Source organism: Dendrobates tinctorius, unplaced genomic scaffold, assembly GCF_039654945.1.
Source record: "Dendrobates tinctorius isolate UK_male_01 unplaced genomic scaffold, ASM3965494v1 ptg000464l, whole genome shotgun sequence".
Lineage (NCBI taxonomy): Eukaryota > Metazoa > Chordata > Amphibia > Anura > Dendrobatidae > Dendrobates > Dendrobates tinctorius.
Genome location: NW_027362126.1, coordinates 328,742 through 356,329, shown reverse-complemented (window position 1 = coordinate 356,329; position 27,588 = coordinate 328,742). Strand labels below are relative to the sequence as shown.

General features: G+C 46.5%; 1 protein-coding gene across 1 annotated transcript in view; it reads left to right on the top strand.

Annotated features, from left to right (window-relative positions):
- Positions 1–27,588, top strand: part of RERG (RAS like estrogen regulated growth inhibitor) — a 241,109-nt gene that overhangs the window by 103,371 nt on the left and 110,150 nt on the right. The gene's annotated exons all lie outside the window — the stretch shown is intronic.

Genomic DNA, 27,588 nt, shown 5'->3' with positions numbered 1-27,588 from the left:
CGACGACCCTGGGAGGCACTGCGAGGACCTCTTGGCCGAGCACCAGATTGGGAAGACTAGAGAAGAAAACAAAAAATGTTATGTCTTTGGATGTAGGCATTTGTTTGCTGTGTGTGGTCTGCAGAACATTGTTTTCTATGTGTTGTGTGTAGTGTGATGTTGTGTTTCTGCGTTTGATGCAAAAAACTTACCAATTGTGAGCCCACTCCAAGTGTCTGTCCACCCCTTCCTTCTTCTTCTGGGAGCTCCTCTTCATCTTGTGATTCCTGTTTTGAAATAAAAGGCAATGAATAGACATATATTACAGAGATGATGGATTTTGGAAATAAAAACTTACCGTCAAACTCTGACGATGCGAGGGAGGGCTCCCAGAAGATGTGCTGTCTTCCTCATGGCCAGACTCCATGGCTGTGGGTGGTGTTTCTGCTGCTGCCATTGCTGCTGCTGCTGCTGCATCTATTGGGCGGCTGTTGAATAAAGAGAAACAAAGGGCCAATGAATATCTTGATATTCCATAGCCCTAGTTTGGAGGAATGGGGGATTTGATAATTACCGTCTCTCATTTGCTGCTGGACTCCCCTCCCGTTGTTCAGCATGCTGCTCCATTTGGGGTGGTGCTGATGGTGCTGCTGCTGCAGATGTCTGCTGCCTTCTCCTGCTCCTGGTTCTTGGCTTGGGTGGCATGTTGGGTGTGGCTGAGGGTCCCATTGTCTTGCTTTTATATATGTCCTGTGGGCAGAGCTACTGAGCATGCTCAGACCAAAGAAACCGGATCCGGCCGCCGGATCCGGCTGTCGCCGGATCCGGCGCATTGCGGCGCTCATAGGCGTTCATTGTATGAAAAAGCTGGACACGCCGGATCCGGCGTGTCCGGCTTTTTCGACGGAGACAAAAAACGTTACAGTCTCCGTTTTTTCCAGACGCCGGATCGCGTCACATTGCCGGATCCGGCGAAAATCGGATGAAACGCATGGCCATCCGGCTCGATCCGGCTCTAATGCAAGTCAATGGGGGGGAAACCGGATCCGGCATTGCATTTCGACGGATCCGGTTTTAGTCAAAAGCGCCGGATCGCGCCTGACGCCGAAAACCTGATGTGTGAAAGAGGCCTAATCCTCCTCTCTGTGTTGTTCGTGGTTGGTGGGAGGAGACAGAGGAAATGAATCTCATTGTTACCCAGCCACCAACACATCGTGGGCTTGGACCTCATGGTAGAGCCTAACATAATTATGAGTGGCTTCTTGCTGCACTCTCTGCAATATGATCACTGTATGGTTATGATTAGTTATACTGCTGACCACTGGGTTGGTAGAATCACGTTATAAAACCAAATTTTGCCAGATGCTTCCCACCCTGGAAAGGAACCCGCAAATGCAGGAGTATTGAAACACACTTTTACATAACCTTAAGAGAGCATTTCCCCAATGCAGCAGTGAAGCACACAGTTTGCATTGCAGCTCTAGATTTCCAACCTCTGCACGTCAATTCATCAACACCAAAACATTAGCAGCAGCAGCAGCAGCGGTGAAGTGAAGAAGAAATTTCTGTGAGTCCTTTGACACTTTTTATAGACCCGCTCGTGCACCAGCACAACAGAGTCCAAGTCTCACACGTGGTGAATGAATCGAGAGGATGATACAGGAGTTTCTAGAATTGAATATCAGTACCATCAGGGAGGGTTTGGACTCTTTCACATTTTGGTCTTCTAAAATGGATGAGTGGCCTGAGCTCACCTCCCATGCCTTGGACGTTTTATCGTGCCCGTCTGCCAGTGTTCTCTCAAAACTTGTCTTCAGTGCTGCTGGTGGTGTCCTGAAAGTGTAGACCGCCAAACTTTCATCAAGATGAACAAGTCATGGATCTCCAAGGACTTTTGCACCCCAATCGCAGACTGTACAGACTAGGTGATATTGCATTTTTTACTGTGATGGTTTAGGCTATGTGCACACGTACCGGAACTCTCGCGGAAATTACTGCGAGAATTCCGGAATTCCATTCCGCGGGAAAATCGCATTTTAAATTCCCGCTGAAAAAATAGCATTTTGCAAGCGTATTTAGCTTGCAAAATGCTAGCGTTTTCCAAGCGATCTGTAGCATCGCTTGGAGAACTGATTGACAGGTTAGTCACACTCGTCAAACACAGTGTTTGACGAGTGTGACCAACTTTTTACTACTGAGGCCGCCTATGCAGCATCAGTAGTAAAAGATAAAATGTAAAAAAAAAAAAAAAAATGTTATTCTTACCTTCCGACGTCCCGCGCAGCCGTTCCCAGTAATCCTTTGCGAAAATGCCCGCGATGACGTCAGTTCTCGCGGGATCGCGATGTCTCTCGGTAATTCACGATGATGTCGCGCGAATGACCGCGAGACTTCGCGATCCCGCGAGAACGGATGCCATCGCGGGCATTTTCGCAAAGGATTACTGGGAACGAGAGCGTGGAGAGAAGCGGGAAGGCTGCGCGGGACGTCGGAAGGTGAGAATAACAATATTTTTTATTTTAAATTCTATTTTTTACAGGGATATGGTACCCACAGCCCGGAGGACAGTCTCCTCTCCTCCGGACCGTGGGTACCATCTGCAAATGTTCTGCTTACTTTCCGCATGGTGTGCACAGCCACATGCGGGAACTAAGCGGAACAATGTATTCCTATGGGTGCGGGATCGCCGCGATTCCGCAAAATTAATGGGCATGCTGCGTTTTTTACCGCGAAGCGATTCCGCCGCGGTAAAAACCACAGCATTAGCATAGCATTGCGGAATCCCATAGGAATGCATGGGATGCTTATTTTTCGCGTTTTCGCGGCAAAATCGCGCGGTTAAAACCGCCGCGGAAACGAGAAAAAAACGGCATGTGTGAACTCAGCCTTAATGTCGCATAACTGCACTCTGTGGTATCTCTAGTGTGGCTTCTATGCCTGCTGTGGCTGCTGTTGATGTTAAAACAAATTTGTGGAAATGTGAACAGTCATGGTTGGTCTACATCTGCAGGGTTAGCTGTAGTGGAAGACGTGTCGGTCCCAATTATTCTATTTCTATTCTCGTGACAGTTATTCCACTTCGGTGGTGTCAGGCCCACATTTTTTAAAATGTGAAAACTCCAGGTTGGGTGTCCATCTGCTGGATTAGGCGTACTGGAAGTCCTGTCGAGTCCCTATTATCCTATTTCCACTGTGGTGAAATTGATGCCACTTTTATGGTGTCTGCCAGTAATTTTTGGAAATGTGAACACTAGGGTGACCGCAAAAAATCGATGTTGGAATTTTGTCCGTCTGGACCCCACAAAACGATTCCCCTTTCCAGATATTGAGATAGCCAAAATTTGAGCTCGATCAAACGACGTTAACCCGTGCCGCTCGTCGCTTAAAGTTTGAAAAAATCCAAATTGAGGTATTTTAAGATTTAGGTATTTTGCATAGTCTGTTAGACTATAAAGAATGTGACAACAACATTGCAGAAATAGCCCTGACCACATTTTCGAACCATTTGTAGTATTTGAATGAAGAGTTGGTGGGATTATCGTTTTTTGATCCCACCATTACAGACAATGAAAAGTTGTTAATGGCTAATAAATTGCTCAGTAGCACAGATGAACCATCAGAGCACGCTAGGGTTGTAAATCCAAAAGTTAGGAAAGAAAAATTGAAAGAGGTAGGAAGTAACCGACTTTAATGACCTTCTGACAAAAGATGAAGAACAAAAGCAATATGTCCTGCAAGTTGTAAGCAAATGCCGAGCATTATATTCTGAAGTTTCAAAAACTACTTTAACAAAAGCTCTAGAATAGATTAGATAACTATGTAAAATTATCAACTCATGTAGGTTAGCGTGCTCTGAGATCCGGTCACCCTAGTGAACACTCCTGGTTGGATGTACATCTGCTGGATTGGGTGTAGTGGAAGACCTGTCGGTCCCTATTGTACTATCTATACTGTGGTGAAATTGACGCCACTTTGGCATTGTCTGCCAATAATTTTTGGAAATGTGAACACTCTTGGTTGGGTCTCCTTCATGCGAGTTGCCTGTAACAGTAGGCCTCTGAGACCGTCAAGCCTCCACTTCCTTGGACTCAACTACCCGTGTTACCCTCCTTAAAATTTTGTAACAATGGAAGTTTACAAAACATATTTGTGCCACCTGAGTGTGGCTCAGTATGAAAGCAGGTAGAGGTGTTGCATATGGTATCAGGGCTCCCAGCACTGGAGGCCTACACTAATCCCTCACCCACCTCATCTTACTGTGACATTCAATTGAAAGCTGTAAATGCTGTTCCAGACCCCGATACCTCCTGCCTGACTGATTGCTGTAGTGCCATGCTAACATTTGTACTGTTGTTGAATTGAGACCACTTTCCTGTCCCTCATTTGATGTGTTTTGCCAGCATTTGCCGTTATTATTATTATTATTTATTGTTATAGCGCCATTTATTCCATGGCGCGTTACATGTAAGGAGGGGTATACATAATAAAAACAATAATGTTAAACAATACAAGTCATAACTGGTACAGGAGGAGAGAGAACCCTGCGCGCGAAGGCTCACAATCTACAAGGGATGGGTGAGAATACAGTAGGCGAGGGTAGAGCTGGTCATGCAGCGGTTTGGTCGATCGGTGGTTACTGCAGGTTATAGGCTTGTTGAAAGAGGTGGGTCTTCAGGTTCTTTTTGAAGGTTTCGATGGTAGGTGAGAGTCTGATATGTTGTGGTAGAGAGTTCCAGAGTAGGGGTGATGCACGAGAGAAATCTTGTATGCGATTGTGGGAAGAGGAGATAAGAGGGGAGCAGAGATCGAGATCTTGTGAGGATCAGAGGTTGCGTGCAGGAAAGTACCGGGAGACAAGGTCACAGATGTATGGAGGAGACAGGTTGAGGATGGCTTTGTAAGTCATGGTTAGGGTTTTGTACTGGAGTCTCTGGGCAATGGGGACCAGTGAAGGGATTGACAGAGGGGAGAAGCTGGGGAATAGCGGGGGGACAGGTGGATTAGTCGGGCAGCAGAGTTTAGAATAGATTGGAGGGGTGCGAGAGTGTTCAAGGGGAGGCCACAGAGCAGGAGGTTGCAGTAGTCAAGGCGAGAGATGATGAGGGCATGGACTAGGGTTTTTGCAGATTTTTGGTTGAGGAATCAACGGATTCGTGAAATATTTTTGAGTTGAAGTCGGCAGGAAGTGGAAAGGGCTTGGATATGTGGTTTGAAGGAGAGATCAGCGTCAAGGATTACCCCGACGCAGCGAGCTTGTGGAACTGGGGAGAGTGGGCAGCCATTTACTGTAATGGATAGGTTCGTTGGGGGGGTCACGTGAGATGGAGGAATTCTGTTTTGTCCATGTTAAGTTTCAGAAATCTAGCAGAGAAGAAGGATGAAATAGTGGACAGACATTGAGGGATTCTGGTTAGTAGGGAGGTGATATCTGGTCCAGAGATGTAGATCTGTGTGTCATCAGCATAGAGATGATACTGAAAGCCATGAGATTCTATGAGCTGTCCCAGGCCAAAGGTGTAAATGGAGAAGAGCAGGGGTCCTAGGACTGAACCTTGTGGGACTCTGACAGATAGGGGGCGAGGTGAGGAGGTGGTGTGTGAGTGGGAGACGCTGAATGTCCGGTCTGTTAGGTATGATGAGATCCAGGATAGGGCCAAGTCTGTGATGCCAAGGGATGAGAGGGTCTGTAATAATAGGGAATGTTCCTCTGTGTCAAAGGCAGCCAACAGGTCCAGGAGGAGGAGGACAGAGTAGTGTCGCTTGCTCTTGGCGGTTAAGAGGTCATTGGTGACCTTAGTAAGGGCAGTTTCAGTGGAGTGGTGTGACCGGAAGCCAGATTGTAAGTGGTCGAAGAGGGAGTAAGAAGAGAGATGGGAGGACAGTTCAAGGTAGACGTGTTGTTCCAGTAGTTATAAGTTGTTGTGCATGTGTTTGTTTTTGCCTCCCATTGACATGAATGGTGGAGCGCCCCCAGGGTCTTCGCCAGGTCGGCGGGGTACTCGGAGTCAGGCCCGGTGGATTTCAATGGGAGTTGTCACGGTAGCTGTGACCCGGTCCGTGGCTCTGGGCGTCCATTGTAAAAGGGGGAAATGTTGAGTGTGCGAATGCTGATTAAAGTTTATGAGTGAATGATTTGTGACTAGTGTTGAGCATTCCGATACCGCAAGTATCGGGTATCGGCCGATACTTGCTGTATCGGAATTCCGATACCGACTTCCGATATTTTTTCAATATCGGAATTCGGCATCGGAATCGGAAGTTCAGTTGATTGACGGCCTGACGTCATCATGATGCGCGGTGTGTGCGCATCATGATGTGCCGTCATTTCGGGCCTTCCGGGGGTCTCTGCCGGCCTGCCGGGGGGCTGTGCCGGCCTGCCGGGGGGCTGTGTGGACTGCCCGGGGTCTGTACCGGCCTGCCGGGGGGCTGTGCCGGCCTGCCGGTGGTCTGTGCACCCTGTGGGGGTCTGTACCGGCCTGCCGGGGGGCTGTGCCGGCCTGCCGGGGGGCTGTGCTGATGTCCGGGGGTCTGTGCAAGCATTGTCCGATGGGACTACAAGTCCCATCGGGCGATGCCTGCTACCATGACAGTGATTGACACATTAGCCAATGATGGGACAGTAGTAGTCCCATCATCCGGCTAATGTGTTAAATGTTAAAAAAAAAAAAAAAAAAAAAAAAATACTACATACATACTACATGCATGCTACATACATACTACATGCTACATACATACCACATATATACTACATACATACAATACATTCATACAATACATACATAGACATACAGTACATATAACATAGAGTAACATACTTACCAATACTTGTCACATTGTTCCCCGAAGCCATTGTCTTTTCCGGAATAAATATTAACATAACAAACCACAAAAATACTCACCCACGATCCGAAGCAGTCCACGAGTGTGTCCCACGACGATCTTGGGTAGAGAACGGCAGCATCAGATGATGCTGCCGTTCTCTACGGGCTGCAGGAATCCAATGACGGAAGGTAGGTATCCTTCCGCACTGTATTCCTCCGCCACTTAAAAAAAAAAAAGTCCCTAGTCTCACTTTATGCCATTGCTGCGTGGGAATTTCCCACACAGCAATGGCATAAAGTGAGACTAGGGACTTTTTTTTTTTTTAAGTGGCGGAGGAATACAGTGCGGAAGGATACCTACCTTCCGTCATTGGATTCCTGCAGCCCGTAGAGAACGGCAGCAACAGCTGATGCTGCAGTTCTCTACCCAAGATCGTCGTGGGACACACTCGTGGACTGCTTCGGATCGTGGGTGAGTATTTTTGTGGTTTGTTATGTTAATATTTATTCCGGAAAAGACAATGGCTTCGGGGAACAATGTGACAAGTATTGGTAAGTATGTTACTCTATGTTATATGTACTGTATGTCTATGTATGTATTGTATGAATGTATTGTATGTATGTAGTATATATGTGGTATGTATGTAGCATGTAGTATGTATGTAGTATGTATGTAGCATGCATGTAGCATGCAGTATGTATGTAGCATGCATGTAGTATATATGTAGTATGTATGTGGTATGTATGTAGCATGTAGTATGTATGTAGCATGCATGTAGTATGTATGTAGCATGCATGTAGTATATATGTAGTATGTATGTAGCATGTAGTATGTAGCATGCATGTAGTATATATGTAGTATGTATGTAGCATGTAGTATGTATGTAGCATGCATGTAGTATATATGTAGTATGTATGTAGCATGTAGTATGTATGTAGCATGCATGTAGTATGTATGTAGCATGCATGTAGTATGTATATGGTATGTATGTAGCATGTAGTATGTATGTAGCATGCATGTAGTATATATGTGTTATGTATGTGGTATGTATGTAGCATGCATGTAGCATGCATGTAGTATGTATGTAGTATGTATGTAGTATATATGTAGTATGTATGTAGCATGTAGTATGTATGTAGTATGTATGTAGCATGCATGTAGCATGCAGTATGTATGTAGCATGCATGTAGTATATATGTAGTATGTATGTAGCATGTAGTATGTAGCATGCATGTAGTATATATGTAGTATGTAGCATGTAGTATGTATGTAGCATGCATGTAGTATATATGTGTTATGTATGTAGCATGTAGCATGCATGTAGCATGCATGTAGTATGTATGTAGTATATATGTGGTATGTATGTAGCATGCAGTATGTATGTAGCATGCATGTAGTATATATGTAGTATGTATGTTGCATGTAGTATTTATGTAGTATGAATGTAGCATGTATGTAGTATGTAGTATGAATGTAGCATGTATGTAGTATGCATGTTGTATGTATGTAGCATGTAATTTTTTTTTTTTTTTTTTACATTTAACACATTAGCCGGATGATGGGACTACTACTGTCCCATCATTGGCTAATGTGTCAATCACTGTCATGGTAGCAGGCATCGCCCGATGGGACTTGTAGTCCCATCGGACGATGCCTGCACAGACCCCCGGAGCCTGCACAGCCCCCCGGCAGGCCGGCACAGCCCCCCGGCAGGCCGGCACAGCCCCCCCCGGAGCCTGCACAGACCACCGGCAGGCCGGCACAGACCACCGTAGCCTGCACAGACCCCCTGGCAGGCCGGCACAGCCCCCCGAAAGGCCCGTACAGACCCCAGAGAGGCTGTACAAGGGCAGGAAAGGGTTTTTCTTATTCCGATACCGGAAGTCCCATAGACTTGAATGGGACTTCCGGTATCGGAATCGGCGATACCGATACTTTTTTTAAAGATCGGCCGATACCATCCGATACGATACTTTGAAGTATCGGACGGTATCGCTCAACTCTATTTGTGACGCCACCTGTAGTGTTCGGCAATGAAGGAATAAGTGGAGGACACCAGGGCATGTAGTTCCAAAGCTTTACTCACAGTCTGTTGCAGGTACAGATGCCCACATCCGTGCCGAGTCCTCCGGGTCAGGATCTAAGCCGACTTCCAGGCAAGATGAAGTACTTCTTTCCAACACCCCGCCAACATATGTGCCTTTTCTGAACGTCTTCTTATAGCGCCTTTGAGTGAAGTACTCCTAGTATTGAGTTACACTGGAGTTCCTCTTGTCAGATGTTCCTATGAACTCTACTTGTACGGCAGACAGTTGTAGCCTGCTTCAGGGACTCCTTGCTACCAAGTCCCGGCTCACTAATATGTTGCTGTTGTGCCCCCAAGTCTTGTGTGGGAATAAAGTGGTCACTACTTCTATTCCTCCGGTGTCTGCTGCAGGACCATTACTATCCGTACAACTTCGGGGACAAGACCCCGGCCTTGCGCTTAGAACTTGAAAAGGGTTCTCCTCTAACCCTGGTCATTGTTCTCTTATTCTCCTCACGTTCCGTACTAATCCTTTCTTTCTTATGGAGAGTCAGGCTTTCTTTCAATATTCCTTTCTTGTGCCAGCGGACACAAATCACTGTGGTCGGCTTCAGCACTTCCTTCATCCATCCCACTCAGGGGATCTCCTTTGACAGACTGACCTCGTCAGACTCCTGTGACTAACTGACCAATTCCTATCCTCTTCCCGCTCTTTTATGTGAACTAACTCCACCCGCCTCCCAGCACGTTTCGTTTTCCAAACAGGGAGCCACCAAGGGGTGCTTTGCTATACTCCAAGCAGGGAGCCGCCGAAGGTGCTTTGCTACACTACTGTGTTGTGTGGGGTGCAGGTGTTAGAGTGTGGTCAGGTGTCTCCACCTTACCTGAATGGTGGGGTACCACACCTCAGGAGGAGGTGCAGTACCTCTGTGGCGACTGAACCCTCAGGGCGCCACAGAAGCGTGCTGGGAAGCGGGTGGAGTTTAGTCTGCACAAAAAGAGCGGGAAGAGTTTAGGATTTAGTCAGTCTGACAGAGTCAGTGGAGGAGTGAAGATCCCCCGAGTGGGATGGATGAAGGAAGTGCTGCAGCCGACCTCAGTGACCTGGGTCCACTGGCACAAGAAAGAGACATTGATGGGAAGCCTGACTCTCTCCATAAGAAGGAAGGATTAGAGTTAGTATGGAACGTAAGGAGAGGAGGACTAAGGATCAGGGTTAGAGCAGAACCCTTCCCAAGTTCACAGCGCAAGGCCGGGGTCCGGTCCCTGAGGTAGTATGGATACTAATGGTCCTGCAGCAGACACCGGAGGAATAGAAGTTGTCACCACTTTATTCCCACACAAGACTTGGGGGCACAACAGCAATGATAGTGAGCCTGGACTTGGTAGCAAGGAGTCCCCGAAGCAGGCTACAGCTGTCTGCCGTACAAGTAGAGTTCTTAGGAACATCTGACAGGAGGAACTCCAGTGTAACTCAGTACTGTGAGTACTTCACTATAGGAACAAAAGGGAGACGTTCAGAAAAGGCACTTATGTTGGCGGAGTGTTGGAACGGAGTACTTCATCTTCCCTGGTGGTTGGCTGAGCCCCTGACCCGGAGGACATGGCACGGATGCTCAACAGACTGTGAGTAAAGCTTTGTAACTACATGCCCTGGTGTCCTCCACTTATTCCTGCGCCAACACACTCAGCACTGCTACATCGCTGTGCCTGACACCGCACCATCTGAGTTTCCTCCCTATCTCTTCACCTACACTGCCCTGGGACTACAGCCCTACCTGTGGAGTGCCACACCATCATTGCTGCACCACACCATCTGTCCCAGAGGATCTGTCTGCAGCATCGGCTTAACATCTCTATTGCCGAACACCACAGGTTGTGTCACGAATCACTCATCATAAGCACTCTGAACATTCCCCTTTTGCAATGGGCGCCAAGGGCCATGGGCCGGGTCCCAGCTGCCGTGACATCTCCCATTGAAGCTCATCGGGCCCGGTACCAAGTACCCCACAGCCCTGGGTGTGTGGGCGTCCCACTTCGTGTTCCAAGCAGGGAGCCACCAAAGGTGCTTTGCTACACTACTATGTTGTGTGGGAAGTAGGTGTTGGAGCGTGGTCAGGAGTCTCCACCTTACCTGGATGGTGGGGTACCACACCTCAGGAGGAGGTGCAGTACCTCTGTGGCGACTGAACCCTCAGGGGCTCCACAATGGCGTTCGGTTATGTTCGGCGAATATTCGACAAATTAATCGGCGAATATTGAAAATTTGGCAATCGTAATCTGAACCGAACATATTTACTCATCTCTATTTCAGATTACTGTAGTTGTTTTTATTATGTTTAATCTTTTCACATGTTAAGCGCCATAAAACAAGTGGTGCTAAAATAATAAATAATAATATCTCCATAATCAGCATAACCATCCTGCTTCTGTGTCTACGCAAACGCTCTCTGCTCACAAGTAAAGAGGAATCTTTGCATGTAGACCAGGTGGAGACGGAGGAAAAAAGTACACAGGGTTATACTAACCAGCCTCATCTCATCTTCTCAGGTGATAATGAGGTGGAGGAGGCTGAGGAGGAACAGGAGAAGGTTGCCTGCTCTACAAAGGTTACTACCCACACCTGCTCCATCCTGTCTGTTTAACGTGGATTGGCTGAAGCGGAGGAGTAGGAGAGGGGGAAAGATGAGATGGACAGTCACCCTCTTGGTGGGGATAGGGAAGTCTTGCCTGTTGAGAATCTGGCATACATGAGTGACTTTATGTCCCGCTGCTTTTCCTCTGACCTTCACATTATATGCATTTTGGCCAACACTAATTACTGGTGTCTCACCCTTCTTGACCCACGCTACAAGGAGAACTTTCCATCTCTTCTTCCTGTGGAGAGGCTAGTAAAATGGTGCAATACCAGAAGGCCGAAGTCAAAGAATTAGTACAAAAATTCCCATATGACAGTGGTGTCGGCGGAGTTCATAGATCCTTTGGACAACCGAGGAGGAGAGATGAGGGAGGCACAATCAAGTCCAACAGAGGCAGGGAACATTATCAAAGGTCTGGGACACTATCACTAGACCCTCCCAGCGCCATCCCTGATGCCCGGGATAGTCTGACAAGAAGGGAAACATTTTTGAAGATGGGGAAGGAGCACCTAACCAACCATTCCAGCCTCCTCCGTGATTCCTCTGTGCCGTACTGTACAAGTATTGGATATCGAAGCTGCACACGTGGCATGAACTGTCCCTCTACACCTGTCCCTCATGATTTCTTTCTCTTGTCTGCCTCTTCCTCTAATCATTATTAATATTATTTATTATTATAGCGCCATCTATTCCGTGGCGCTTTACATGTGAGGAGGGGTATACATAATAAAAACAAGTTCAAGTTCTGAAGGCTCACAATCTACAAGGGATGGGTGAGGATACACTAGGCGAGGGTAGAGCTGGTTGTGAAGTGGCTTGGTCGATCGGTGGTTAGTGCAGGTTGTAGGCTTGTCAGAAGAGGTAGGTCTTCAGGTTCTTTTTGAAAGTTTCCATGGTAGGCGGGAGTCTGATATGTTGTAGAGAGTCCCAGAGTAGGAGTGATGCGTGGGAGAAATCTTGTATACGATTGTGGGAAGAGGAGATAAGTAGAGAAGGAGAGTAGAGAAGGAGATCTTGTGAGGATCAGAGGTGGCATGCAGGTAAGTACCGGGAGACGAGGTTACAGATGCATGGAGGACACAGTTTGTGGATGGCTTTGTATGTCATGGTTAGGGTTTTGAACTCGAATCTTTGGGTAATGGGGAGCCAGTGCAGGGATTGACAGAGGGGAGAGGCCAGGGAATAGCGGGGGGACAGGTGGATTAGTCAGGCAGCAGAGCTTAGAATAGATTGGAGGGGTGTGAGTGTGTTAGAGGGGAGGCCACAGAGCAGGAGGTTGCAGTAGTCAAGGCAGGAGATGATGAGGGCATGGACTAGGGTTTTTGCAGATTCTTGGTGGAGGAATTTACGGATCCATGAAATATTTGTGAGTTGAAGTCGGCAGGAAGTGGAAAGGGCTTGGATATGTGGTTTGAAAGAGAGATCAGTATCAAGGTTTACCCTGAAGCAGCGAGCTTGTGGGACTGGGGAGAGTGAGGAGCCATTTACTTTAATGGATAGGTCAATTGGGGAAGTCGAGTGAGATGGGGGAAAGATGATGAGTTCTGTTTTGTCCATATTAAATTTTTGAAATCTAGCGGAGAAGAAGGATGAAATAGACGACAGACATTGTGGTATTCTGGCTAGTAGAGAGGTGATATCTGGTCCAGAGATGTAGATCTGTGTGTCATCAGCATAGAGGTGATACTGAAAGCCGTGAGATTCTATGAGCTGTCCCAGGCCGAAGGTGTAAATGAAGATGAGCAGGGGCACTGTTTCAAAAGTATCCCTCCTCCAGCACCTATCCATACACTAAATGCAGCTAACAGTGGTAATAAGAGGGAACAGAATACGTATAACATTGATAAGGACTATTCGTTTTAGGGTGCATCAGGAAGCACTGTAAGGCAAATATTGCTGACTGGAAGCCTCTAATATATCCCTACTCCAGCAGCTAACCCTAAAATACTTTAAGCTAAGTGCAGTATTAATAGAGAATATAATCTACTTCAATTGTCTTGAATGGACTTTTGGTTGTACATGGAAGCAGAAAGGACTGTAACGTAATGAACCCTGTCTAAATGCCTTTAGTGTAATACACTGTCCCTTCTCTGCAAGCTAACCGTACATGAATTGCAGATAAGGGTGGCAGCAGTACTTGTATACCTGTGTGGCTGGAAGCAATTATTGTACTGGTTTGGGTGGCAGCAATAATTGTACTAGGGTGGGTGGCAGCAATAATTGTACTAGGGTGGGTGGCAGCAATACTTGTACTGGGGTGGGTGGCAGCAATACTTATATACCTGTGTGGGTGGAAGCAATTATTGTACTGGGGTGGGTGGTAGCAATAATTGTACTGGGGTGGGTGTCAGCAATAATTGTACTGGGGTGGGTGGCAGCAATGCTTGTATACCTGTGTAAGTGGAAGCATCAATTGTACTGAGGTGATTACATCATACATTATATGGTGTTGGGTGGCCGCATTAATTGTATTTGGGCCAATGGAGGAATTATTGTACTAGGGTATTGTCATGATCCCAGTGCAAGTTTTGACCTGCACGTCAGGGGTTAATGTCTTGGGCTCAGTGCAGGCTTGACCTGCACACCGGGAGTTAATTATTGTAGCCTCTCTTTGGCTCAAGGAGGGCTTCTTATAGCCCTGGGAGACTCCAATCTCTGTCAGTTATACTTTTGCCTTTGGCCGAGTGTGGTGACCCCTGAGTGCCTGTGCCTTCTGATTGTCTTCTGGCTTGCTTATATGGTTCTGACCCGGTTCTGTCCCCTGTTGTGAGTTTGTCTCTTGATTCTGTACTGTTTATCTGCTCTCTGGTTTCTGACTCATTGCCTATATCCTGACTAGTCTCTGATTGCCCCTCTTGTACTGTGCTGCTATCTCCGTGTATGACTCATTGCTTACGTTTTGACTACTCTCTGCTTGTCCCTCTGGTACCACGCTGCCCTCTCTGTGAATAACCCTTGTTTGTCTGATTTGAGGATCCCTGTAGTAGAATCCTGCACTTATCTCCAGCAGCAGGACGCTAAGCCCCACCCCCTGCAGTCACATGATCGTAGGTCTTTCACTGCTTTCTACCTTCAGTGACACAGGTCCTGTGAGCCTGGAGCATGCATCGTCACCACTGCTGCCCCACTCCACAGGTATCTTTGGGCACAGGTTTGTACTCAGGACATGCGCACTGGCTCAGTGAGCAAGTTCAGTGCGGTGTTCCTGACATTATAACTGACCGTGAACTTTTTTTTCTCTCACTTCTGCAGCATGGACCCAATGCATGCTTTATCTGAGCAGGTGAAATGCTTGACTCAGTCGCTGCGGAAGCTAAGTTTAGAACACCAAACTCTGACCCAGTCCCAACGGCAAGTTGCGTACTTGGTTCAGGGGATGCTTTCCGCTGGGTTTCAGCAGGTGGGGACTAGAGATGTCATTTTAGTCTCACCCGAATCTCCGGTTAAGTTGCCAGATACATTTGCTGGTAACAAAAATGAATTTAGAGCGTTTAAGGAGGGCTCTAAGCTCTTTTTCTCCTTGAGACCCCACTCCTCTGGGGATGAGAAACAGAGGGTGGGGGTGATTATTTCCCTGCTTAGCGGGGCCCCGCAGGCCTGGGCATTTTCTCTTTCCTTTTCTGCCCCAGAGAGAATAACTGTGGATGCATTTTTTGAAGCCTTAGGGCTTATTTACGATGAGCCCGATAGAGTGCGTTTGGCTGAGGACAAGGTGCTGAGTGTCTGTCAGGGGAAGCACTCGGCCAAGTGGTTCTGTCCTGAATTTAGATGTTGGGCAGCTGAGATTTCTTGGAGTGATGCCGCCCTTCAGGGGTTGTTCCGTAGAGGCCTGTGTGAACGTCTGAAGGATGCCCTGGCACTTCATCCTCCACCTGACTCCCTGGAGGATGCCATAACCCAAGCGGTTCGTATGGATCGCAGACTTCGGGCAAGAGGGGTGATGCAACTGGAAACCTCTTTATTCCCCAGTGGAGGTGAGACCCGAACTCCTCCTGAGGCTATGGAGGTGAGCGCTGTCACCTGTGAGAAGGAAAGAAGACGCCGCCGGGAGAAGCAGTTGTGCTTTTATTGTGGGGAATCTGGACACTGGAAGAAGGACTGCCCCTCCTGTTCGTCATCCTCCAAGGTAGCGGGAAAACGACTCGGTCTAGGTAGTAATCGAGGACGCTACCTAGACCTTCAGGTACCGTTTTCCTCACTTGCAAAAATTGTGCTTCGGGTGGAACTGGATCTTGCTGATGTCCTGTTCAGACTACTGCCTTTGTTGACTGTGGCTCTGCTGTTAACCTGATTGATGCCCGGATTATAGCGCTTAATAAGATAGGGACAGTCAGGCTTCAGGACCCTGTTAAACTTATGGCAATTAACTCGTCCTCTCTTACCCGGGACGGTATCTGTTTCAGGTCTGAACTTTTTTCTCTGAAAGTGGATTCCACTCATTTGGAAAAATTAACTTGTCTTGTGTTAGAAAACTTGCCTGCAGGACTGGTACTGGGGATGCCTTGGCTACAATGCCATAATCCTACCATTGATTGGGTGACAGGGGAGCTCACTCAATGGGGATGCAAAGATAAATGTTGTAACCTGGGGCCTCTTGTTAACTCTGTTAAAACCGTATCTGTGTCGTCTGTCGGTCTGGAAGGTGTTCCGGAGTACCTGAAGGATTTCGAAGATGTATTTTCCTAAAGCGAGGCTGAGGCGCTGCCACCACATAGACCCTACGATTGTGCCATTGATTTAGTACCCAGAGCCAAGTTACCTAAGGCTCGATTGTTCATTTTGTCCGGGCCTGAGCACCAAGCCATGAAGGAGTACATAGCTGAGAGTCTCAGAAAAGGGCATATCAGGCCTTCTGTGTCACCTGTGGCAGCAGGATTCTTCTTTGTGAAGAAGACAGATGGTGGTTTGCGGCCGTGCCTCGACTTTCGGGAACTTAACAAGATAACGGTTAGGAACACTTATCCACTTCCCCTCATCCCAGACTTATGTAACCAGCTATCTGGGGTCCAATGGTTCTCCAAATGGGGCCTATCTGACCTGATAGGCCGTTTTGTTGTCATTTATTTGGATGACATTTTGGTGTATTCCCCGGACAGTCAGTCTCACTTGCAACATCTACAGACAGTTCTCCAGAGACTCAGGGAGAACCACTTGTTTGCTAAATTGGAAAAATGTCATTTTTTGTACAAGAAGTGTCTTTTTTAGGTCTGATTGTATCTTGTGAGGGGTTTCGTATGGACCCTAAGAAGGTGCTGGCGATCTCAGACTGGGTTCAGCCTCATGATCTCAAGGGGCTCCAGCGCTTCTTGGGATTTGCAAACTATTAACGGAGAATCATTAAAGGGTTCTCTCAAGTGGTTAAACCACTCACGGATCTTACCCGGAAGGGGGCTGATGTAAAAAATTGGTCAGAACTCGCTAAGGAGTCCTTCTCAGCTCTTAAGTAATGTTTCACGTCCGCCCCGATGTTGGTTCAGCCAGACACGTCCAAACCGTTTATTGTGGAGGTGGATGCTTCTGAAGTAGGGGTGGGGGCAGTGTTGTCCCAGGGTCCGGCCACCCTTACTAATCTCAAACCCTGTGCCTTCTTCTCCAAGAAGTTCTCATCCGCTGAGAGAAACTATGATGTTGGCAATAGAGAACTTCTTGCGGTCAAGCTGGCATTCGAAGAATGGAGGCACTTTTTTCGAAGGGGCGGCTCACCCGATCACAGTTATCACTGATCACAAAAATTTGGCATACCTTGAAGCTGCTAAGAGGCTTACTCCTAGACAAGCCCATTGGTCCCTTTTTTTTTCACGCTTTCAATTCTCAATTACTTTTCGACCAGGGTCCAAAATATTAAAGAGTATGTGCTGTCCAGAAGTTTTGACCCGGTGTCTCCCCTTGAGCCGCCATCCTCCATTCTTCGCCCCGGGGGTGGTAGTGGTGGGGGTCTCGTCAGAATTGGAAAAAGAAATTATGAGGGCCCAGTCCCTAGCTCCGGCGGCCAGGCCAGGAGATAAATTGTTTGTTCCAGATTTATTGTGGCCTAGACTTCTGCAGGAGTTTCATGAGTCTAGGCTGAGTGGTCATCCCAGTATCACGGCCACTAGAAAGGCAGTAGCCAGGGTTTTTTGGTGACCTTCACTTGGGTCCGATGTCAAGAAATTCATTTCTGCTTGTGAAGTTTGTGCCCCTTCCAAAAGTTCGCATAACCGGCCGGCTGGGGAACTCATACCGTTACCGGTTCCTGATAGGCCATGGACTCATCTTTCCATGGACTTTATTACCGGTCTTCCACCATTCAGGGGCAATACTGTGATCTGGGTGGTGGTGGACAGGTTTTCGAAACAAGCCCATTTCATTCCCTTGGCAGCATTACCCTCAGCAGCAACATTGTTAAGGTTGTTTGTGCAGCATGTGGTCCGATTGCATGGGGTACCCCTGAATGTTGTGTCTGACAGAGGTGTGCAGTTTGTGGCCAAATTTTGGAGGGCATTCTGTAAGAAATTGGGCATCTCACTCTCCTTCTCCACGGCACATTACCCGGAGAGTAATGGTCAGACGGAACGCACCAATCTGGAACAGATTCTCAGGTGTCTGACCTCCACCAGACAGGAGGATTGGTGTGATGCGTTACCATTGGCGGAGTTTGCTTTTAACAACCGGGTGAATCAATCCACCAACATGTCCCCATTCCTGGTCAATTATGGGTTTAATCCTCATTTTGGGGAGTTTTCACGGGTGGATTCCGGTTGTCCAGGGGCGGAGGGATACGTTTAACGGTTAAAAAACTTCTGGGTTGAAGTTCGGCGTAATATCTCTCGGGCCCAGGGGAGGTATAAATATTTTGCTGACAAAAAGAGAGCCCCAGGACACATGTTTCAGGTAGGGGAGAAGATTTGGCTTTCCACATGTAACATCAACTTTAAAGTACCATCAGCTAAATTGGGACCAAAGTTCATTGGTCCGTATGAGATTGTGGAAATAGTCAACCGAGTGGCATATAGGCTGCGTCTACCCGCCTCCTTAAAAATATCCAATGTGTTCCATAAATCGCTGTTGAAACCCATGGGGTCTGTCAAGGAGGACTCCGAGCTTGTTGTTCCTCCCTTGTTGGTGGAGGGTCACTTGGAGTATGAGGTCAGACATATTGTGGACTCTCGGCGGGTGCGCCGCTCCTTGCAGTACCTGGTCCACTGGAAGGGATATGGATCAGAGGATCGCTCATGGGTTCCTGCTCACTGTGTATATGCAGATCGCCTGGTTCGGGCTTTCCATGCCAAATACCCGGGGAAGCCTGGGGGTCCAGAGGTCCCCCGTTGAGAGGGGGGTACTGTCATGATCCCAATGTAGGTTTTGACCTGCACACCAGGGGTTAATGTTGTGAGTTCATTTTCCCCTTCACCGTTGATGTCTGATGAACTCCCTCTGCTGGTGAAGAGAGGTAGTGAAATTTATTGGGTTGGGAAGAACCTGTCATCTGAACAGGTGGAGCCTGATTGGACACCCGGAATCACTGAGTGGATATAAGGCAGCAGACGCCCTACAGGGGTGCTGGTGATCCTTTCTGCTCTGAGCTCTTGCAAACCAGTTCAGCACCTGTCTTCTGAAAGCTAAGTATTTGCTCTCTTATTTTTCCATGAGATATTGTCTGTTTACTTAGTGTTTGTGTTCTGCCTGCCCTTGTTGGTACAGGCTGAGCTCCATTTTTGTCTCTGGTCAAGTTGATCTTTTGCTCAGTCTTCAGAATATACCTGAGTGCTGATATAGTGATTTTGAAGTCTAGTGACTTCAGGGCCTTTTTTCTATCAGACGTGTTGGACATTATTTTGGCAGAATTTTTGCGGATTGCAGCCAGCATCTTTTCTGTCCTTTCCTATTTAGTTAGTTGGGCCCCATCGTTTGCTCAAACTGTGTTTCTGTCTGTGTTTGTGTTTTCATCTGCTTTTCACCGACAATACATGCTGGGGGCTGTCTATTGTTTTGGGGTCTGCTCTGGGGCAGTTTAGATTTCCCCTTTCTTTCTTTAGGCTTATTCAGTTCTCCGGCTGTGAACGAGGGGTCTAGGGCACCGTAGGAACCCCCCACGGCTACTGTTAGTTGTGTGAATAGGATCAGGGGTCTGCAATCCGATAGCTACCAACCTCTCCGATTTTCTGGACTTAGCTTGTATTTTTGTTTTTTCCTCCTTCGGTGACTCATTCATAACAGAATCACCAGCCATACCGCAGATTCTAGGGTACTCAATAGCAGGAAAGAATTGTAAAAAAAAAAAAGAAGTGTCAGAATTTTTTTTTTGGTATATTTTTTCCTCTATGTCTTTGAGGCAGTAGGGGGAATTTTTTTCTTCTCAATGGAGATGAAGCAATTGTCTGATCGTGTGGAGCAGCTCACTGCTGAAGTGCGGAGAATTTCCGCCTATCTTGCTCATTCACATGTTGCTGAACCAAAGATCCCTACTCCTGATGTGTTTTTTGGGGTTCGGTCTAAATTTTTGAACTTTAAGAATAATTGTAAATTATTTTTTGCCTTGAAGCCTAACTCATCAGGGAGCTCCGCGCAGCAGGTTAAAATTGTCATCTCTTTGCTGCGCGGCGATCCTCAGGATTGGGCATTTTCTTTGAAACCTGATGATCCTAGTCTAGCTAATGTGAACGCATTTTTTCAAGCCTTAGGGCTGTTGTATGATGAACCTATGCTATTGATCAGGCTGAAAAGGCCCTGTTGGCATTGAGCCAGGGTCAGGATTCTGCAGAGTTGTACTGTCAAAAATTCCAAAAGTGGGCGGTCCTTACTACTTGGAATGATGGTGCCTTGGCAGCTCTCTTTCTGAAGTGTTTGTCAGAAACCGTAAAAGATACTATGGTGGGATTTCCTGTTCCCTCTGGTCTTGACGATTCTATGTCATTAGCCATTCAGGTTGATCGGCGTTTGCGCGAACGCAAAACTGCACGAGAGGTGTTGACACCTGTTGAACAAATGTCTGAACCTATGCAATGTGATAGTTTTGTCTAGGGCGCAACGTCAGGAGTTCAGAAGGCATAATAAGCTGTGTTTTTTCTGTGGAGATGCCTCGCATATTATTTCTGTCTGCCCTAAACGAGAGAAACGCTTTGCACACACATTTGCTGTGGGCGGTGTTCAACCCAAGTTTCTTCTGGCAATTACTCTGATCTGCTCCCTGTCCACATTTTCCGCTAAGGGTTTCGTAAATTCGGGAGCAGCTCTGAACCTGATAGACTTGGATTTTGCTAAACGTTGTGGATTTCCTATGACAGCTCTGCGGACGCCTATCCCTTTGAGGGGTATTGATGCTACTCCTTTGGCGAAGAATAAACCTCAGTTTTGGACCCAGGTGGTAATGCGGGTCGCCCCAGATCATCAAGAAAATTGCAGATTTTTGGTGTTGCATAATCTGCATGATACCATTTTTCTGGGGTTTCCCTGGTTACAAATCCATAATCCAGTTTTGGATTGGAAATCTGTGTCTGTGGTGAGTTGGGGTTGTCGGTGTGCCCTTAGTGACGCTCCTGTTTTCTCCACCTCTCCCCAGTCGCATGATGTTCCTGACTATTTGGCTGATTTTTATGATGTATTTAGTGAGAATGAGAATGCGTCTTTGCCTCCTCATAGGAGTTATGATTGTGCAATTGAGCTGAGCCCTGGGTGTAAATTTCCCAAGGGTCGACTTTTCAATTTATCTGTACCCGAGCACGAGGCTATGAGATCCTATATTAAGGAGTCGTTGGAGAAGGGTCATATTAGACCATCCTCTTCACCCTTAGGTGCTGGGTTTTTTTTCGTGGCCAAGAAGGATGGTTCATTAAGGCCTTGTATTGACTATCGTTCCCTCAACAAAATTACTGTTAAATATCAGTATCCGTTACCCCCGATTTCTGATCTATTCTCTAGAGTTAAAGGTGCTTGCTGGTTTACCAAGCTTGACCTCAGGGGGGCATATAATCTTATTCGCATTAAGCATGGGGATGAATGGAAGACAGCGTTTAATACTCCGGAGGGACATTTTGAGTACCTGTTGATACCTTTTGGGCTCACTAATGCCCCTTCTGTCTTCCAGTGCTTCATGAATGATATTTTCCGAGACTTTGTGGATAAATTTTTGATCATCTATCTGGATGATATTTTGATCTTTTCCAAGGAGTGGGACTCTCATGTGGAACATGTTTGGACTGTGTTCCGGATTTTGAGGGAGAATTCCCTGTATGTCAAGAGATCGAAATGCCTTTTTGGGGTACAGAGGATTTCATTTTTGGGATTTATTTTGTCTCCGTCAACTATTGAAATGAACCCGGCCAAGGTACAGGCCATTTATGATTGGGTTCAGCCCACTTCTTTGAAGACCCTCCAGAAGTTTTTGGGTTTTGCTAATTTTTATCGTAAATTTATAGCTAATTTTTCTGGTATTGCTAAACCATTGACTGATTTGACTAAGAAGGGTGCTGATGTGCTGAATTGGTCTCCGGAGGCTGTTTCTTCCTTTCAGGAGCTGAAGCGAAGGTTCACTTCTGCTCCGGTTTTGTGGCAACCTGATGTCTCACTTCCGTTTCAGGTAGAGGTGGACGCTTCTGAGATTGGTGCAGGAGCTGTTTTGTCCCAAAAGGATCCTGTAACATCTAAAATGAATCCCTGTGCTTTCTTTTCCCGAAAGTTCTCCCCATCTGAACGTAACTATGATGTGGGGAATCGGGAACTGTTAGCCATGAAATGGGCGTTTGAGGAGTGGAGACATTGGTTGGAGGGAGCTAAACATCAAGTCGTGGTCCTTACTGACCACAAGAATTTGATTTACCTGGAGTCGGCCAAACGCTTGAATCCTAGACAGGCTAGGTGGGCCTTGTTTTTCACACGTTTTGATTTTGTGGTCTCTTTTCTTCCGTGCACTAAGAATGTCAAGGCAGACGCCCTCTCTAGGAGTTTCTTTGCTGATTCTCCTGTTGTGACCAAGCCTGCTACCATCTTAGGTGAGGGGGTAGTTCTTTCTGCCATCTCGCCCGATTTGAGACGTGCTCTGGAAGAGTTTCAGAGTTTCAGGAGGACAAACCTGAGCGTTGTCCCATTGGAAAATTGTATGTTCCTGACCAGTGGAGGAAGAGAGTGATGTCTGAAGTTCATTGCTCTGCATTGGCTGGTCATCCAGGTATTTTTGGTACTAGAGATTTGGTGAGTCGGTCTTTTTGGTGGCCCGCCTTGTCTCGTGATGTCAGGAGTTTTGTGCAGTCCCGTGGGACTTGCTTGCTGTCTAAACCTTGTTCTCACTCTAGTGGGTTGCTGATGCCTTTGCCCGTGCCCAGGAGGCCATGGACCCATATTTCAATGGATTTTATCTCTGATATGCCTGTCTCTCAGAGAATGACTGTTATTTGGGTGATTTGTGATAGATTCTCTAAGATGGTCCATCTTGTACCACTCCCTAAGTTGCCATCTTCCTCAGAGTTGGTGCCCTGGTTTTTGCAACAGGTGGTTCGCTTGCACGGGATTCCTGAGAACATTGTATCTGACAGAGGAGTTCAGTTTATTTCTAGATTTTGGAGGACTTTCTGTTCCAAGCTGGGAATTCAGTTGTCCTTCTCCTTTGCGTTTCACCCTCAGATCAATGGGCAGACGGAGAGAACAAACCAGACTTTGGAGTCGTATTTGAGATGTTTTATTTCTGCTGATCAGGATGATTGGGTTTCATTTTTGCCCTTGGCCAAATTTGCTTTAAATAATAGAGCTAGTTCTGCCACTTTGATGTCACCTTTTTTTTGTAACTTTAGGCTTCATCCTCGATTCTCTTCAGGGCAGGTGGAGTCTTCTGCCTGCCCAGGTGTTGACACTGTGGTGGAGAGAATGCACCAGATCTGGGACCAAGTGGTGGATAGGTTGTCTCTCTCCCAGGAAAAGGCCCAGCAGTTTTCCAACCGTCATAGGACCATTGGTCCCCAGTTTAAGGTTGGTGATATGGTTTGGTTGTCATCAAAGAATATCTCTATGAAGGTGGCTTCTCCAAAGTTTAAACCTAGATTTATTGGACCCTACAAGATTTTGGAGATTCTTAATCCTGTCTCTTTTCGATTGGCTCTTCCTGTTACATTTAAGATCCATAACGTGCTTCATAAGTCTCTGTTAAAGAGGTTTGTTGAGCCAGTAGTTCCTGTGGTGGCACCTCCTGACCCTGTATTGGTGGAAGGTAATGTGGAATATGAGGTTGAGAAGATACTGGATTCTCGCCTGGCTAGACGGAGACTCCAGTATTTGGTTAAATGGAAGGGTTATGGCCAGGAGGATAATTCTTGGGTCCCTGCATCCGATATTCATGCCGAAAGATTGGTTCGTGCTTTTCATCGGGTCCATCCTGATCATCCTGGTGGCGTGGATGAGGGTTCGGTGACCCCTCCTCAAGGGGGAGGTACTGTTGTGAGTTCATTTTCCCCTTCGCCGTTGATGTCTGATGAACTCCCTCTGCTGGTGAAGAGAGGTAGTGAAATTGATTGAATTGGGAAGAACCTGTCATCTGAACAGGTGGAGCCTGATTGGACACCCGGAATCACTGAGTGGATATAAGGCAGCCGACGCCCTACAGGGGTGCTGGTGATCCTTTCTGCTCTGAGCTCTTGCAAACCAGTTCAGCACCTGTCTTCTGAAAGCTAAGTATTTGCTCTCTTATTTTTCCATGAGATATTGTCTGTTTACTTAGTGTTTGTGTTCTGCCTGCCCTTGTTGGTACAGGCTGAGCTCCATTTTTGTCTCTGGTCAAGTTGATCTTTTGCTCAGTCTTCAGAATATACCTGAGTGCTGATATAGTGATTTTGAAGTCTAGTGACTTCAAGGCCTTTTTTCTATCAGACGTGTTGGACATTATTTTGGCAGAATTTTTGCGGATTGCAGCCAGCATCTTTTCTGTCCTTTCCTATTTAGTTGGTTGGGCCCCATCGTTTGCTCAAACTGTCTTTCTGTCTGTGTTTGTGTTTTCATCTGCTTTTCACCGACAATACATGTTGGGGGCTGTCTATTGCTTTGGGGTCTGCTCTGGGGCAGTTTAGATTTCCCCTTTCTTTCTTTAGGCTTATTCAGTTCTCCGGCTGTGAACGAGGGGTCTAGGGCACCGTAGGAACCCCCCACGGCTACTGTTAGTTGTGTGAATAGGATCAGGGGTCTGCAATCCGATAGCTACCAACCTCTCCGGTTTTCTGGACTTAGCTTGTATTTTTGTTTTTTTCCTCCTTCGGTGACTCATTCATAACAGGTTAATGTCTTGGTCTCAGTGCAGGCTTGACCTGCACACCGGGGGGTTAATTATTATAGCCTCTCTTTGGCTCAAGGAGGGCTTCTTATAGCCCTGGGAGACTCCAATCTCTGTCAGTTATACTTTTGCCTTTGGCCGAGTGTGGTGACCCCTGAGTGCCTGTGCCTTTTTATTGTCTTCTAGCTTGTTTATATGGTTCTGACCCGGTTCTGTCCCCTCTTGTGAGTTTGTCTCTTGATTCTGTACTGTTTATCTGCTTCTCTGGTTTCTGACTCATTGCCTATGTCCTGACTAGTCTCTGATTGCCCCTCTTGTACTGTGCTGCTATCTCCGTGTATGACTCATTGCTTACATTTTGACTACTCTCTGCTTGTCCCTCTGGTATCGCGCTGCCCTCTCTGTGTATTACCCATGTTTGTCTGATTTGAGGATCCCTGTAGTAGAATCTTGCACTTATCTCCAGCAGCAGGATGCTAAGCCCCGCCCCCTACAGTCACATGATCGTAGGTCCTTCACTGCTTTCTACCTTCAGTGACACAGGTCCTGTGAGCTTGGAGCACGCATCGTCACCACTGCTGCCCGGCTCCATAGGTATCTTTGGGCACAGGTGTGTACTCAGGACATGCGCACTGGCTCAGTGAGCAAGTGCAGTGTGGTGTTCCTGACAGGTATGTTGTAGCATTAATTATCCTAAGATGGATGGCGGGATTAATTGCCTGATGGTGGGTGGTAACAATAACTGTACTAAGTGGAGGTGGCCGAGGTATTTGAGCTGTTCGCAGACGCTGGCATGTTCTGTATTGGGAGTGGAAGCCACTAATCTCACTATTCCTGGCTGCATTATTATTCTGTTTGATGACATTATGGCAGCCCTTGATATCAGTGAACACTGCATGGTAGCACTAATTAACTCCTTCTGGTCTGGGGTTAGGGTTGAGTACTAAACTGGGTTCCTAAATGGACATTGATTAATGTTGGAAGAGGCATACGGTATAGTTTAGATTTTTGAGATTGAGGGTCGATTTGAGTTTAGTTGATCATTAACGTACTTCTACACGAGTTGTCCGCCCTGTAGTATTGTAGTGTAATATGCTGCTATCTGAGGACAGGTGCTTTCTACTGCCATCGACCATAGCTTTGAGGGCTTTATTTTCTTTGTCTAGGGTGTTCCAGTGGTGGCCGAGATCTGCTGCTCTGAGACAAGGTTGGTCCCACTTTCCATGGCATTGTCACAACTTGTGATCCAGGTAATCTCTTGAGCCGAGGTCTACGAATCCTCTGCCGTCTCCTTATATGAGAGCCTTGTGCACTGAAGTCTGTGCAGCTTTCATAAGTGGCTTTTTTCACTTTTAGGATATCGTGGTAAATGACCTGATATTTAACCCAGTCTATAGGAACATTTCACAGATGGCCGTTCTTGTGTCTTTCAGGCTGCATTATTAGTTTTGTGTTCTGTCTCTCTTGTAGAGTTTTAGACTTTTACTTGGAGGGTGCCTCTAAATATAAATGAGTTGTGTATATTTGGGGGACTGCAGAGGTCTCTGATCCTAAGATTGTTGGACCTTCTATGAATGTTTAGAAGAGTTGAATACATCTTCCCTGGCGGCTTTCACAGCTGAGATCTATACACGTCTGTCTAGTGGATTTACATTAGCACATTCTTTCCATTCCTCCACTCTCCCTGATGACCAGCCATGTCGTCATGGCCATGGCGGCAAGTAGGAACCTTACAGACGTCTTCTATATACAGTAAGGACATTTACAGACGTCTTTTATGCAGCCGATCACAGACAACAGGAGCCCAAATCCATTGCTAAACATCTCAGTCTTCGCCTGAATCTTCATTTACATTAAATGGCTCTAACGGAATAAACTTTAGGTCTGTAACACCCATCATAGTCTCTCTAAGATGGAAATTTTCTATTTTTTTGCAGAATCACAGTAGATATTGCCATCAGCATTATTTAGACCTTGTGCAGATGGACTGTTTTTGAGATGGTCAAAAATGACAAATTTTCTAGTGGAAATAAGATATGCTCCTTTTGTGTTTAGAATTTGGTTAAGTATTTTGTTTCCTGAAGCATTTTCAAAGAGTTTTTCTGATTGGACAGTTCTTAGTTTGGAGCATTTTCCATCAAGAGTCACTTTTTTTCAAAACCTAAACTAGAGAAAGATGCTGAAAAGTGTGAAGATATCAACAATAAAGTGTTTTACAATAGGAATGAATAGGAAAAGATCTCAAGTATTTATAAGCCACCAGAATTTTTTGACAAGGACCTGCTCCAATGAACTCCATGTGTACATTCTTATAGTAAGACTGTATAATGGTGGTTAGAGATGGAGGCACATTTTGCATTTATTAATTTCTGAGCTTGTCAACGTCTTCTAAACAAGTTAAGCATCTAATTAAATATTATGTTCAAATATGTGATGTCAGGATCGCTTTGGGTCCCGGCAGTCCTACCTCCAGTGAACAGCAAGCCATCTCCTAATAATAAAAATACTCTAACAGAAGAGGAGAAGACATCTGCTGTGGACCAAAAAGCTGCTGCATAGGGGTCAGGCTGACGATGTGGGTGACTGTAGTCCACAGAAGACCTGCATAAGACTTGCCGCATGGCGTTGGGGCATGAAAAGGCCACAATTTGGCTCTTATCAGTTGTTTTTCTGCTACAATCCAGTGCCACATACTGTGTCTTTAGGGCTGACGTTTGATGCCCACGCTCTTGTCTTCCAGTTTATGTAGTGCATGTTTCTGATATATGTAGGTGGGATTTGGTAACATCAGGTCATCAGGACTAGTTTTCCTAATAGTTACCTTAAGTTGTCTAATTAATGCCCTGGTAACATGGGCTCCATTGTGTGGATTATGTACGTCTCTTCTTTTTGTA